This window comes from Peromyscus maniculatus, chromosome 22 (assembly GCF_049852395.1).
Source record: "Peromyscus maniculatus bairdii isolate BWxNUB_F1_BW_parent chromosome 22, HU_Pman_BW_mat_3.1, whole genome shotgun sequence".
Lineage (NCBI taxonomy): Eukaryota > Metazoa > Chordata > Mammalia > Rodentia > Cricetidae > Peromyscus > Peromyscus maniculatus.
In genome coordinates, this window is record NC_134873.1 from 2,443,118 (window position 1) to 2,456,260 (window position 13,143).

At 40.1% G+C, this 13,143-nt stretch overlaps 1 protein-coding gene and 1 pseudogene across 2 annotated transcripts in view; both read left to right on the forward strand.

Moving 5' to 3' along the window:
* The window catches only part of LOC102922050 (large ribosomal subunit protein eL8-like), a 108,650-nt pseudogene that overhangs the window by 20,549 nt on the left and 74,958 nt on the right, over positions 1-13,143 (forward strand). The gene's annotated exons all lie outside the window — the stretch shown is intronic.
* The window catches only part of LOC102908545 (uncharacterized), an 81,094-nt gene that overhangs the window by 20,385 nt on the left and 47,566 nt on the right, over positions 1-13,143 (forward strand).

The window sequence follows — 13,143 nt, forward strand, 5'->3', positions numbered from 1 at the left end:
TTCAATATAATAGACGGTTCATGATTAAGTCCTACATTATTTGTGTCTAATTCAAAAATAGGTCATTTTAAAAACATATTTCAACTGGGTGTAGTGGTGCATTTTGGAGACAGGCTAATGGATCTTGCTGAGTTTGAAGCTGTCGTAGTCCACATAATGAGATCCTGGATACTCATGGCCATGTATTGAGATCCTGTCTCAAAAAACAAAAAAGAAAATTTAAGTAACTATAGCATATATCACATTATAGAATTTTCCTAACTTAATCTGGCTTCAACTCTACTCAACTTAACCCTTCATTGTCTTCACTCACATCAAGAGAACTATATTAAGAATGACAATAAGAAGCAATGTGCAGAGTCCATTCTCAGAAATAAAGAAACCCATTGAGTCCTTCAATGACCGTGTAGCAGGGATTTTCATCACCTCCAAGTGAGAGAAGATAGAAGGAGTCATGGAATGTCTTCATCTTCTGAATTATAATGACATATTTGAGTAGTGGACAGTTGTCTCAGTACTTCTGCTGTAAGATACCCATGGTTAGTTCCTGGCACCCACATCAGATGGCACAGAACTACTTGTATTCCAGCTCTAGGAGATCTGATGCATTTGTCTGGCTTCCTTGCATGCCAGATATGCAAATGGTGTAAAGACAAACATTTTATATATTTTTATATAATAAAATTTTCAATTATAAAATAAAAATTTGAAAGCCCTTTTAAAAATATGGAGTTATATATATTATATATAATATATATTATATATATATGGTTTAAATATATGTGTGTTTGAGAGAGAAAGAGACTACATATTATAAAAAAGGATTTCTTATGTATTATTTTTAAAAATTTAAATAAAAATAATTTAATTTAGGTATATTGTCAGAACATGGTCCTGGAATGGAATCATGTAAGGAGATTTCTGAATGCTTGGGAGAACACTCCCAAAAATACAAGAGTCTTGTGTCCATACTTTCCTCGAAAAACAAAGTAGTTCTTAGAAAAACTTTTATGCTCCTCCCAGGTGCAGCAGATAAGAGTGAGTTTACTTCAGATTACTCAATATTTCTTGTTGTTGTTATTCAATTAAATGTTTAAACTATTCTTTATATGCCTGTATGGAAAAACCTGTTTTTTGTGTCTGGCTTGTGCTTGTCATTGTATACAGCTTGAAGTCATGAAAACCTTATTAATATGACCTTGTTAACCCTCAGAGTATAAAGTGTTGAGCCATGAATAACGTTGTCTATGATGTGTGACTTTTGTCTGCCTCATTTATCAGCTCTGTTCTTCCAGATTCCCCTCTAGAATGGTGACAAGTTGCACCTGAGCAGGGACTAGGTCAGCTACAAAAGAAGAGAGTGGGGACCCTCACATTAGGAGGTGACAATAGGGCAGAAACCAGGGAAGGGTTTTATTTTCTCAAGTTTGTAAATTATTTAATGTAATTGGTGTTTTCTCATGGGTGTTTGGTCCCTTGGAACTGTAGTTACTTGTAGACAGTTGTGAGCTGCCATTTGGGTGCTGGGAATTGAACCCAGGTTCTCTGCAAGAGCAGTCAGTGCTCTAACCACTGAGCCATCTCTCCAGCCCTTGTGAACCATTTTTTAAAGAAAAGAGAAGCACAAGCAGCAGTATCACAACTGTTCAACTGACTGCAAGATGCTTATGGTTAAAGTCTCTCGCTTCCAGAAGAAGGAACCTTAGAATATTTAGAGGAAATATGTGACAGAGTCCAAAATAATATTGAAAAGGAACATGAACTAGAAAAAAAAAAAAACCTTCTTTCAGGCTCCTATCATTCAATGTGGATAATAACCTGTTACTCACTTCCAAAGAGGAAGAGCTACAATTCATATAAGACATGACTCAGACATGCTATTTTAAAATGGGCTCATTATTACACTAAAAAGGTACAAAGTGTGCAATGTTTGGGAAAACTGGTTGCTAGAACAACTTTTAAATCACACCAAAAAAAATGTCCATAGACAAGACAATTTAAAAAACAAAGTTAACTTTTACAAATTATTAGGGGGTATTTAATTGGATACATCCTGCTTTAGGAATGTCCAATTATGCACTAACAATACTATTTAAAGCTCTAGAAGGGCCATTGGTGGTGGCACATGCCTTTAATCCCAGCACTCGGGAGCCAGAGGCAGGTGGATCTCTGTGAGTTCCAGGCCAGTCTGGTCTACAGAGCGAGTTCCAGGATAGACTCCAAAAGCTACACAGAGAAACCCTGTCTCGAGAAAGAAGGAAGAAAAAAAAAACTCTAGAAGGGTTCCTTGCACAGTCCTCACATATTATCTTCTGAGGCAAGAAAACAACTACAGCTATTTGAATCCAGAGTAGAAGAGGCATTTTTGTGTCATGAGGATTCTTTGCTGCCTATACTGGCTGGTTTCCTGTCAACCTGGCACAAGCTAGAGTCATCAGAGAGGAAGGAGCCTCAGTCAAGGAAATGTCTCAAGATCCAGCTGTAAAGCATTCTCTTATTTAGTGATCAATGAGGTAGGACCCAGCCCATGGTGGGTGGTGCCATCCCTAGGCTAGTGGTCCTGGGTTCTATGAGAAGGTGGGCTGAGCAAGCCAGGGGAAGCAAGCCAGTAAGCAGCGCCCCTTCATGGCCTCCTGTTTTGAGGACAAGTCCTGACTTCCTTCAATGATGAACAGCAATGCTGAAGTATAAGCTTAATAAACCCTTTCCTCCCCAAGTTGCTCTTTGGTCATGGTGTTTCATTGCAGCAATAGAAACCCTAAGACACTGCCTTTGAACTTATTTATTTTCCTCACTAACTTGTCTCCTTATAGTTATTATAAACACCAGAAAATAAACCTCTGGAATGAAAATATTTACACCATAATGGTCAGAAAATACTAAGTGCTCTCCTTACTCTTTTGCTGTGTTATATTACCTCTAACATCAGTGTTTGAGAGTGTTATACAAGTCTATGGATTTTCAAATTTTATTTGTAGATTACCATGAAGGGTAGGAAATCATTATCCATCTGGCCAGCAATTAGATTTTCTTCTAAGAACTGAATTTGTGACTACAAAAATTGTCCACTTTCTCCCATTCCACAGGAAGAAATTTATTTTATTGATGGCTTATCTAGTGATACAGGAGGGATTCATGGTCCTAATACTCATCAATTTATTAATACTTCTTTTTCATGATCTCAGCAGGTGAAACTGGTGTTTTGATTCATCAGTTATGGATAATTCATTAACCCTTAATTACCGTCTCAGATTTGCTTATGTGGTTGGATTGTTTCCAGCAATAGAAACTGCTTAGTTTTGTCTTCACATCCTGTTATGCTCCCATCACTACAGGAACAACATCAGCTTTAAATCTCTACACATCCCTTGTTTATTAATCATACTCATGTACACTTCAACCTCCCTGTTTTTGTTGCAGAGATAAGTAAGCAAGTTTATGTATTAACCTGCCTGATGTTTACTTCTCCAGAACAGGGGCATCAGCACCTACACACTAATACTAATTGATCTCATGTATGGTGCCACAACCTGTTTAAACAAGTGAGACAAATTGTGCAGGAATGTCCTGTTTGTGCTCTCTTACACTGTCATGGTCATATAGCTGAATTCAGTTATTTCCAGAGTTAAAAATACTAATGAATTAGGGCATATGGATGTCATCCACTTTCCTCTTGTGCCTCATACCTGCATACAGTGTTAACTATTTCTAAGATTCTTTGGGCAGTTCCTCAATCCTCAGAGAATGCTTCTGCATTTTGATCTTATACAAACTTTTGCTGTCATAGGAGTGCCTACTTCTATAAAAATCTAACAGTGGACCACCCGTATAGTACAGAAAATTTCGAACTTCTGTAAGGAATGAAATGTTAATCATATTACTGGCATTCTTTATAATCCTCAAGGCCAGGATATAATTGAAAGAGCACACAGAACATTAAAACAACAATTATTAAAAAATAAAATGGGGGCTGAGAGGTGGTGGTCTACGCCTTTAGTCCCAGCACTCAGGAGGCAGAGGCCAGCCTGGTCTGCAGAACAAGTTCCAGAACAGCCAGAGTTACATAGAGGAAACCTTGCCTCTAAAAACACCTGAAATGTGAAATAAAAAAATTAAAAGGCTCCCAGCACTCGGGAGGCAGAGCCAGGCGGATCTCTGTGAGTTCGAGGCCAGCCTGGGCTACCAAGTGAGTCCCATGAAAGGCGCAAAGCTACACAGAGAAACCCTGTCTCGAAAAACCCAAAAAAAAAAAAAAAAAAAAATTAAAAGGGGAACACCAGAGGGTATTCTTGCACTTATTTACTCTCGATTTTTAAAATTCACCTCCTGGTGATGTATGTTTGAGAGCTAAAAATCATTTCTCTACAGAGCATTCTGAACTGCCTTTAAATTGGCCTGTGTAGTTTAAACAGTTTGAGACTTTGAATCCCAGTTGGCTGAAGAAAATTGGGAAGGGGATGCATCTGTCATTACCAGTTTATCCATTGAATCATTACAGATTCCTCTTTAGCTACTCTGGCTCCTGGCCATAAAGGACAATGATAGAGGGTAAGGAGATAGTGAAAGTTACCAGAAAGATAGCAAAACTCCAGCTAAAGTGTAAAAGCAGATATGGAGCATATCATCAGTATTCATGTCTGCCCACCAGGGGCCAAGTTAAGGCCCTGTACACCAAGGGAGTAGTAGTTATTCTATGAAATACATGGAGCCTTATGTTACCTGAGAATCTTCTGGTAATATGACCTGCTTTGACCTGTGTGTCTGTGGTGAGTGCCTCTGATCATGTGTATTGGTCTTTTATTCCTCATCCTCCTCTATTTCAATTTGTAGGTTGAATAGGTCCAGCTCCTGTTATCTTTACTAATGTCTCTGTGTTTATGACTGGACTTTGGGACAATAATAGACTCATCAATCTGAAGAAGGGACTGTATTCAGTTTTTCCTTTGGAGTCAAATCTCTTCCCATTTGCATAGGACACTATTACATTAGTATTCCTATTAAAGGCAAATATGGGCTTATATTCTATTAGATACTAGAACTGCTCATCAGAAGGGTCTCTTTTCAAGCTAATCTCTATAATGCTCTCTAGACCACATATTAATGTTCTTCTCTGAACCTCTTGAGCAATTCACCCATAGTCCAAATCACCCTCAGCACCATTGTCTTCCAAGCTCCCACTAGAATGGCCCCAGAAGCAACACTTAAAGCATTCAACAGCTTTTCTAACCAACGTCCCAATGTCCACATTCTTCCAAACAAAACCATGGTCCGGCCTATCACAGCCACATCCCAGTCCCTGGTACCATCTTCTGTCCTAGTTAGGGTTTTTAATTACTGTGAAGAAACACCATGACCATGGGAACTCTTACAAAGGAAACGTTTCATTGGAGCTGGCCTACAGTTCAGAGGTTTAGTCCATTATCATCATGGAGGGAAGCATGCAGGCAGACATGGTGCTGGAGAGTCAGCTGGGAGTTCTAAATCCAGATGAACAGGCAGCAGGAAGACATGGTGACACACTGGCCAGGCTTAAGCATCTGAGACCTCAGAGCCCGCCCTCAGTGACACATTCCTGCAACACAGCCACACTTCCTCATAGTGCCACTCCCTGTGAGCCTATGGCAGCCATTTTTATTCAAATCACACAGTGTGTATAGATCTGAAGATATGAAAGCTTAAGTGTACGAGTTATAAAGGTATAAAACTTTCCCCGGTCTGTGCTATTGTTATACTAAATTGTCTATAGTTCAAAATTTCAGCATCAATCAATGGAGTTCTGACAAGCTGGTAAAGCACAGAGTACTATTATAAGTCACAAGCTCAGGATTTTATATTTGCTTTGGCTGTCTTCTCAGTATAGACTTAAAAGTGCTCTTAATTGTGCTAAAAACATCTGTCAAATATACATGTCCCTCCCTCCAGACAAAGTGTTCATACTGTAATCCAGAATCACTTTTGGGTCCCCAAGCTTCTATGTCTCAGAGGCTGAGTCTACTACCTTCTGTACGACGTGGAATTGAATACAGATTGCAAACAGTGGTAGTGCTAACAGATCTAAAACTTTTCTCTCTTTCTGTAAACTCAAAAAATCTTGTCAGCTTCAGGGTGTTGACTTGGCTCTACCTCTGGCAAGTCAAATGGTCTTCTAATAAGTAAGTACTCCTTAGTTTCACAATCTGCCTATTCCTTAGGATGGGATCTCTCTCTCTCTCTCTCTCTCTCTCTCTCTCTCTCTCTCTCTCTCTCTCTGTCTCTCTCTCTCTCTCTCTGTCTCTCTCTCTCTTTGGACTACCCTCCCCCAACTACTGGGACCATGGGCCTAGAAGTTTCAAATATATATTCTGTATAAAAATTTTCCCCTTGCATTTCTACCAACAATGGAGGAGAGTTCCCCTTGCTCCACATCCTATCCAGCATAAGCTGTCTTCAGTGTTTTTGATCTTAGCCATTCTGACGGATGTAAGGTGGTATTTCAGAGTCATTTTGATTTGCATTTCCCTGATGATTAGGGAAGTTGAGCAATTCCTTAAATGTCTTTCAGCCATTTGAGCTTCCTCTGTTGAGAATTCTCTGTTTAGCTCTATAGCCCATTTCTTTTCTTTTCTTTTCTTCTTCTTCTTTTTTTTTTTTTTTTTTTTTTTTTTTGAGACAGGGTTTTTCTGTGTAGTTTTGTACCTTTGCTGGAACTCACTTAGTAGCCCAGGCTGGCCTCGAACTCACAGAGATCTGCCTGCCTCTGCCTCCCGAGTGCTGGGATTAAAGGCGTGTGCCACGACCACCCGGCTTAGCCCATTTCTTAATTGGACTGTTGGGCATTTTGATGTCTAATTTCTTGAGTTTTTTATATATTCTGGATATCAGCCCTCTGTCAGAAGTGGTGTTGGTGAAGATCTTTTCCCATTCTGTAGGCTGTCACTTTGTCTTGTTGACTGTGTCCTTTGCTCTACAAAAGCTTCTCAGTTTCAAGAGGTCCCTTTGATTGATTGTTTCTCTCAGTGTCTGTGCTACTGGTGTTGTTTGTAATAGCCAGAAACTGGAAACAACCTAGATGCTCTTCAACTGAAGAATGGATAAATAAAATGTGGTACATATATACAATGGAGTACTACTCAGCAGAGAAAAACAATGACATCATGAGATTTGCAGGCAAATGGATGGATCTAGAAAAAATCATCCTTAGTGATGTAACCCAGACTCAGAAAGACAAACATGATATGTACTCACTCATAGGTGGATACTAGATGTAAACAAAGGATGACTAGTCTGTTACTCACAACTCCAGGGAGGCTACTTAGTAAAGAGGACCCTAAGAAAGACACAGGGATCACCCAATGACAGAGAAATGGATGAGATCTACATGAACAAACTGGACATGAGGGGTCATAATGAAGGGCAAGGCTCAAGGGAAAGAGAGCTTAGGGGAGCGGGAGATCCCAGCTTGATCAACAACAGAGAGGGAGAACAAGGAAAGAGATACCATTATAAATGAAGACTCCATGTGAATAGGAAGAAGCAAAGTGCTAGAGAGGTCCCCCAGAAATCCACAAAGATACCTCCACAATAGACTACTGGCAGTGGTTGAGAGAAAGCCCGAACTGACCTACTCTAGTGATCTGATGGCCGAACTGTTGTGGTAGAACTCTCATCCAATGACTGATGAAAGCAGATGCAGAGACCCATGGCCAGGCCCCAGGTGGAGCTCTGGGAGTCTAATCGGTGAGAGAGAGGAAGGATTGTATGAGCGAGAGATGTTGAGACCATGATTGGAAAAAGCACAAGGGCAAATAGCCAAACTAGTGGAAACACATGAACTATGAACCAATAACTGAGGAGCCCCCAACTGGATCAAGTCCTCTGGATAAGTGAGACAGTTGATTAGCTTAAACTGTTTGGGAGGCCCCCAGTCAGTGGGACTGGGACCTGTCCTTAGTGCATGAGCTGGCTTTTTGGAGCCTGTGTCCTATGCTGGGACACTTTGCTCAGCCTGGGTGAAGGGAGGAGGGGACTGGACCTGCCTCAACTGAATCTACCAGGCTGAGCTGAATCCCCAGGGGAGTCCTTGCCCTGGAGAAGGTGAGAGTTGGGGGTGGGTTAGGGGGAAGGGCGGGGGAATCCATGGCTGATAGGTAAAATTAAATTAATTATAAAATCTAATAAATAAATAAATAGATAATGGAATTCTCTATCATGATGTCACAGCCCTGAGACAGAAAGCAGGCAAAGCTAGTTAAATGAACTCCTTGTAGTCCTGCATGGAAGCAAATGTCTAGTTTCTCTGAGCCAACAGGCTCAGAGGCAAAAGCAGCCTTATTCTAAGGTTTGAATATCTCAGCAGGATTGTTCATCTTAGAACAGCATCCACACTGCTGATACATGACTTTTCCCTGATAATTTCTGTATTTGTGTTCTCATAATTTTGTATGTGTGAGAACTAAAGACAATGATACATCTTTTAAAAGTATTGATACATCTTTTAAATATAGCTTCTAGTGTATGATCTAAAAGATAGATTTTTTTTCTCTGTAAATCTTCATGTGTCTAAGTGACAATACTTGAAGTCTCCTGTCACTATTTAAATTGTTCAAAGTATATCCTGGGGCCTGATCCTAAAAGAAATTTAAGGGTGACATCATAAATGTAATGGAAAATCGGTTCTAGGTTGGCTCCTCTTTTAGCATTTGCCAGAGTTGTATGCATGCTCTTATTAAGCAGATTTTTGTTTATTAATCTCTTAACTGTGTGGAGTAATTTATCCCTATAAAGACATATTAATTCTAGAACAGCTGTACCTCCTGCTTTTTGGAAACAATTTCTGGAACAAGCTCTCTTATGCTGACTCAGCTGGCCTTGATCCCAATCTGTTGTTACCCAGGGCAATGTCCTTACTGCCCTCTTGATTAAACCAACAAAATTCTTAAATTAAAGGTCTGTAGCATGACTGAGTTTTAAAATTATTCCTCTGAGTCATGTAGTCAACTGTTCATTGCAGTCACAGGATAAGGATTTGTGTGTGAAGCATGGCTTCGGCCTTCAGACCAGAATAGAAGGAAAGTTTGCTGTGTACACTGCAGGGGGAAACAGAGTAGGAAATCAGCTGCTGGAGTCACCATTATGAAAAAGGACCTGATTGTTACAATGTTAATGGCTTTGTGATTTTCCAACATACATTAATTCATGTTATGTGAATGAAGGCAGGCCGGATTGGTTGGTGTACAATTTGGGAAGGTTAGCTTGAGACAATGAATACTGAATTTCCAAACTGGAGCCCTCACTCCTTTGCAGGTATGTTCAGTCCTGGTTGGCACAGTGAAGTCAGCTCAGTGAGGTGAGACACAGGCCATTGGCTGTAGCTGTGTGTGTCAGGTTACAGATCTCAGCAGCTAACACTACACACAGTGGCAAGGTCAAACAATATATTATTTATAACATTCTCTCTACCAGAGAATGGCCTGCTCTTTTTCAAGGTCAGGATTGCTATGTGTTTTTTTCAATTATATTATCCTTTTAAAAAGTCTATTATTGGTATCATTTTTATTTCATTTTGCTTAAATGCATTACAGCTCTTATCTCTATTTGTGTCTGTTCTCCAATGTTTCTAGGTCATTAATAGTTTGGCTCATTTTTTTTCTCAAGTGCTGTTTGTTATTTGTTTATGTTTAGAGTAATGTCTCCTGCAGCCCAGGCTTGCCTCATGCTATGCCGTTGAGAATTTCTTTGAACACCCAATCTTGCCTCTGTTGCCTAGTGCTGGGAAGACAGTCCTGTGATGGCTTCCAGACTGGGACTTGACTGGTCAATGAGAAGGAAAAGTAGACCAGTTTATGATTGTTCTCCAGTCTCTCTGGCTTTTACTGGGAATGTGCAAATGAAGAGGGACCTGTGCAGTACTTGAGTTCACTGACCAACTTTAATCAGGAACAGTCATAGCGCAGAAAGGGGTGGGCAGGGAAATGGGTGAAAGCTTGCCTTCTGTGACAGTAGTTGACAATAGCAATGAGTATTGAAGTAATCGATCTTAGATGAGCACTAAGTGTCCTGAGTGGCCACAGATGAGGAAATCACGAATCTGGATAAAGAATTGAACTTTCATGAAGCCAAGTTACTGTAGTTAATCTAGTTCAAGCATAATAGAATATATGGGTAAAATGATGTGGCCCTGCCTAACAGGACTTTTATTTTCCAGGTTTAAGATGTAGAGCTTGAGAGAAAAGTTGTGAATAATCTTTGGTGTGCTCTCATACAAAGATCTCATACAGAGATCCCTAGTGTCTGGAGCACATGGTCATAAAGCCTGTTTCAACTTTTACAAACAATTTTTGGGATTATGATTACATCATTTCAACAATCTCTTTTCTGCCCCCAAGTCCAAGTGTGTCAGTGATTCCAGACTGGGCCTTGACTGGTCAGTGAGAAGGTTAGTTGGGAATGAACGTCCTAGTGCAGCCCATGCTTTTACTGGGGAGTAGCAGTGCAGATATGCTTGGGAAAAGTGAGAGTTCATTGCCCACACATTATAAGCTGTTAGGGTCACAGTGCAGAAAGGTAGGGGTGGGACAGAGCCTTAAAATTTTCCAGGTTTGTCTACAGTTGGGATTACAAATGAGCAATCAATTATAGGTGATTGATAAATGTCCTGAGTGGCCATTTCTTGTGTTCCACAGAATAGGTTCCTTGGCCAGGAGATTGACCTATTCCCACTGAAATGTTAGTTCTGTACCCAGAACAGAGATTCTATTCTCTTGACCAAGGGCCCTTTTCTTGTAACAGGCCTTCATAACAACTTTTAACTTTCCTGCTTCCTAAGGCCCCCAGAATCACTTAGCATCAGAGATCAGAGATCCCATAACACTTTTTTGGCAACTTTGGCCTCTATGAAAGATGAAACTCCTCAGAGTCCCAGTAACACTTCTGGCTGTTAGTTTCAAAAGCAGCTGTTTTTGTTTCTTTGAGGTTTCTTTTTACTTTAAATTGTCTAGTTGATTTTTACCTTCAGTTTTTATTCCACCTCCCTCTGAAGGGGCTATCCCAACTGCCATTATGGAATTGGGGCAATCACTGATCTGGTTTCTTCCATCTGAATTTGAGTTATCAGGTGGAATATTGGGAAACCCTTCCAGAGGGCCGCGTGTCAAGACCAAACTCACAATTGTAGACAGGAAAGGAATTCCTTTACTGGTATTTAAGAAGTATTAATAATAAGACATTCTTATTCTGGGGGCTCACCATAGCCCCCATCTATGAGATGTTTCCCTTTAAACTCTACAGTTGGTCTCCAGAGTGACTGAACCCACAACCAGGTTTCACACCCTCTCATAGCTGTTTCATCAGCCCAAAACCAGCACGAAGCCCTTCCCATTTTGCTTCTTGATTGAGAGAGAAAAGGTATTTAGCATCACTTAATTTGTAGGTTAAAACTATCATGGGCCTGTCTTCCTTGACTGGTGGCCAGTGCTCAGGGAACCAAGGTCTGAAGTCTCACATCTGGGCAACATCTTTTTTATCAAGAATATGTCAGTGGGATTGGTTGTCTAAATAACATGCCATATAGACTTACATCTAATGTCTGTGGAGTGTGAGCCCTTGGGTTATTATCAATTCTCTTAATCTTTGGTTAAACTTCCTTCCTAGTGCTGAAGATCATACGGGTAGCCAAAATTATTCTTTCTTTCTGTGCATCAAGGCCAGTTAAGCAGCTAGTCCTCAGGGGTCACTCGGGTTTGAAAGGAACCTCAGACTCTTCTACTCCTCCTTCTACCAGTTGTCCATCAACATAAGGATAAGTCGAAGGCTTTCCTTTATGTGCTGTGTCTTCCTTTGAAGCCTGGAGGAAATCCTTCCCATATTGACCCTCCTTTTGGAGACTTGATAAGATTTCAAATTCATTGAGTGGGGTCTTCATGGCCTCCATGAACAATAAAACAAATGATCTATGGCTTTTTGTAAGATAAACTGCTAGATGTCTTATTAATAAAAAAACAAACCCAGAGCCAGAAATTGGGGTGAAAACTGAGAGATCAGAGTAATAGAACAAGCCAAGTGGCAAGGTCTCACTGCTAGGAAATCTTCAGCCCAAGAGAGAGCTACTTCCTCTATACTCATGCCTATAGACCTTTCTGTGCTCTGCCATCACACTTTCTCTCCACCCAGCTACATCACTTTCCTCTTTCCACCCAGCTCTATCACTTCCTGTCTGTATGTACAGACCTCCAGACCTCTATGGTTAACTAGTGCTACATCACTTTCCTCTTTCCACCCAGCTCTTATCACTTCCTGTCTGTATGTACAGACCTCCAGACCTCTATGGTTAACTAGTGCTACATCACTTTCCTCTTTCCACCCAGCTCTATCACTTCCTGTCTGTATGTACAGACCTCCAGACCTCTATGGTTAACTAGCGCTGAGATTAAAGGCGTGTGCCCCCATGACTAGTTCTGTTCCCAGTGTGGCCTTGAACTCACAGACATCCAGATGGATCTCTGCCTCCTGAATGCTAGGATTAAAAGTGTGTGCTACCACTGCCTGACCTCTATATTTAATGTAGTGGCTAGCTTATTCACTAATCTCCAGGCAAGCTTTATTTATTAGAGCACAAATAAAATATCACCACATTTCCCCGGGTTTTTTTGTCTAAAATAAAAAAAATTATAACTAATATAAGAAAAACTATATACAATAAGTACAATAACTATATACAATATATACAGGCAATAAATACATCAACAATGTCTAGTCCATTTGCATTTGAAAAATTCAGAGAAAATATTCTATTATCTATCCTATTTTGGTGAGTCCAAAATGTACCTAATTCACTTTCTATCCTAACATATTACCAAGCAAAAACTATCTTTTGATGTCTGTCTTTTTTTTAAAGATTTATTTATTATATATTCAATATTCTGCCTATAGGCCAGAGGAGGGCACCAGATCTCATTATGGATGGTTGTCAGTCACCAAGTGGTTGCTGTGATTTGAACTCAGGACCTCTGGAAGAACAGCCAGCGTTCTTAACCTCTAAGCCATCTCTCCAGCCCAATCTTTCAAATTTATAAACTTTATTCCTCTTTAGTGCGTTTCTTTTCTGCATTTGTTAACAAGGAAAAGTATAACTATAACCTTCTACTCTTCACCTCCCTCAGAGACCTA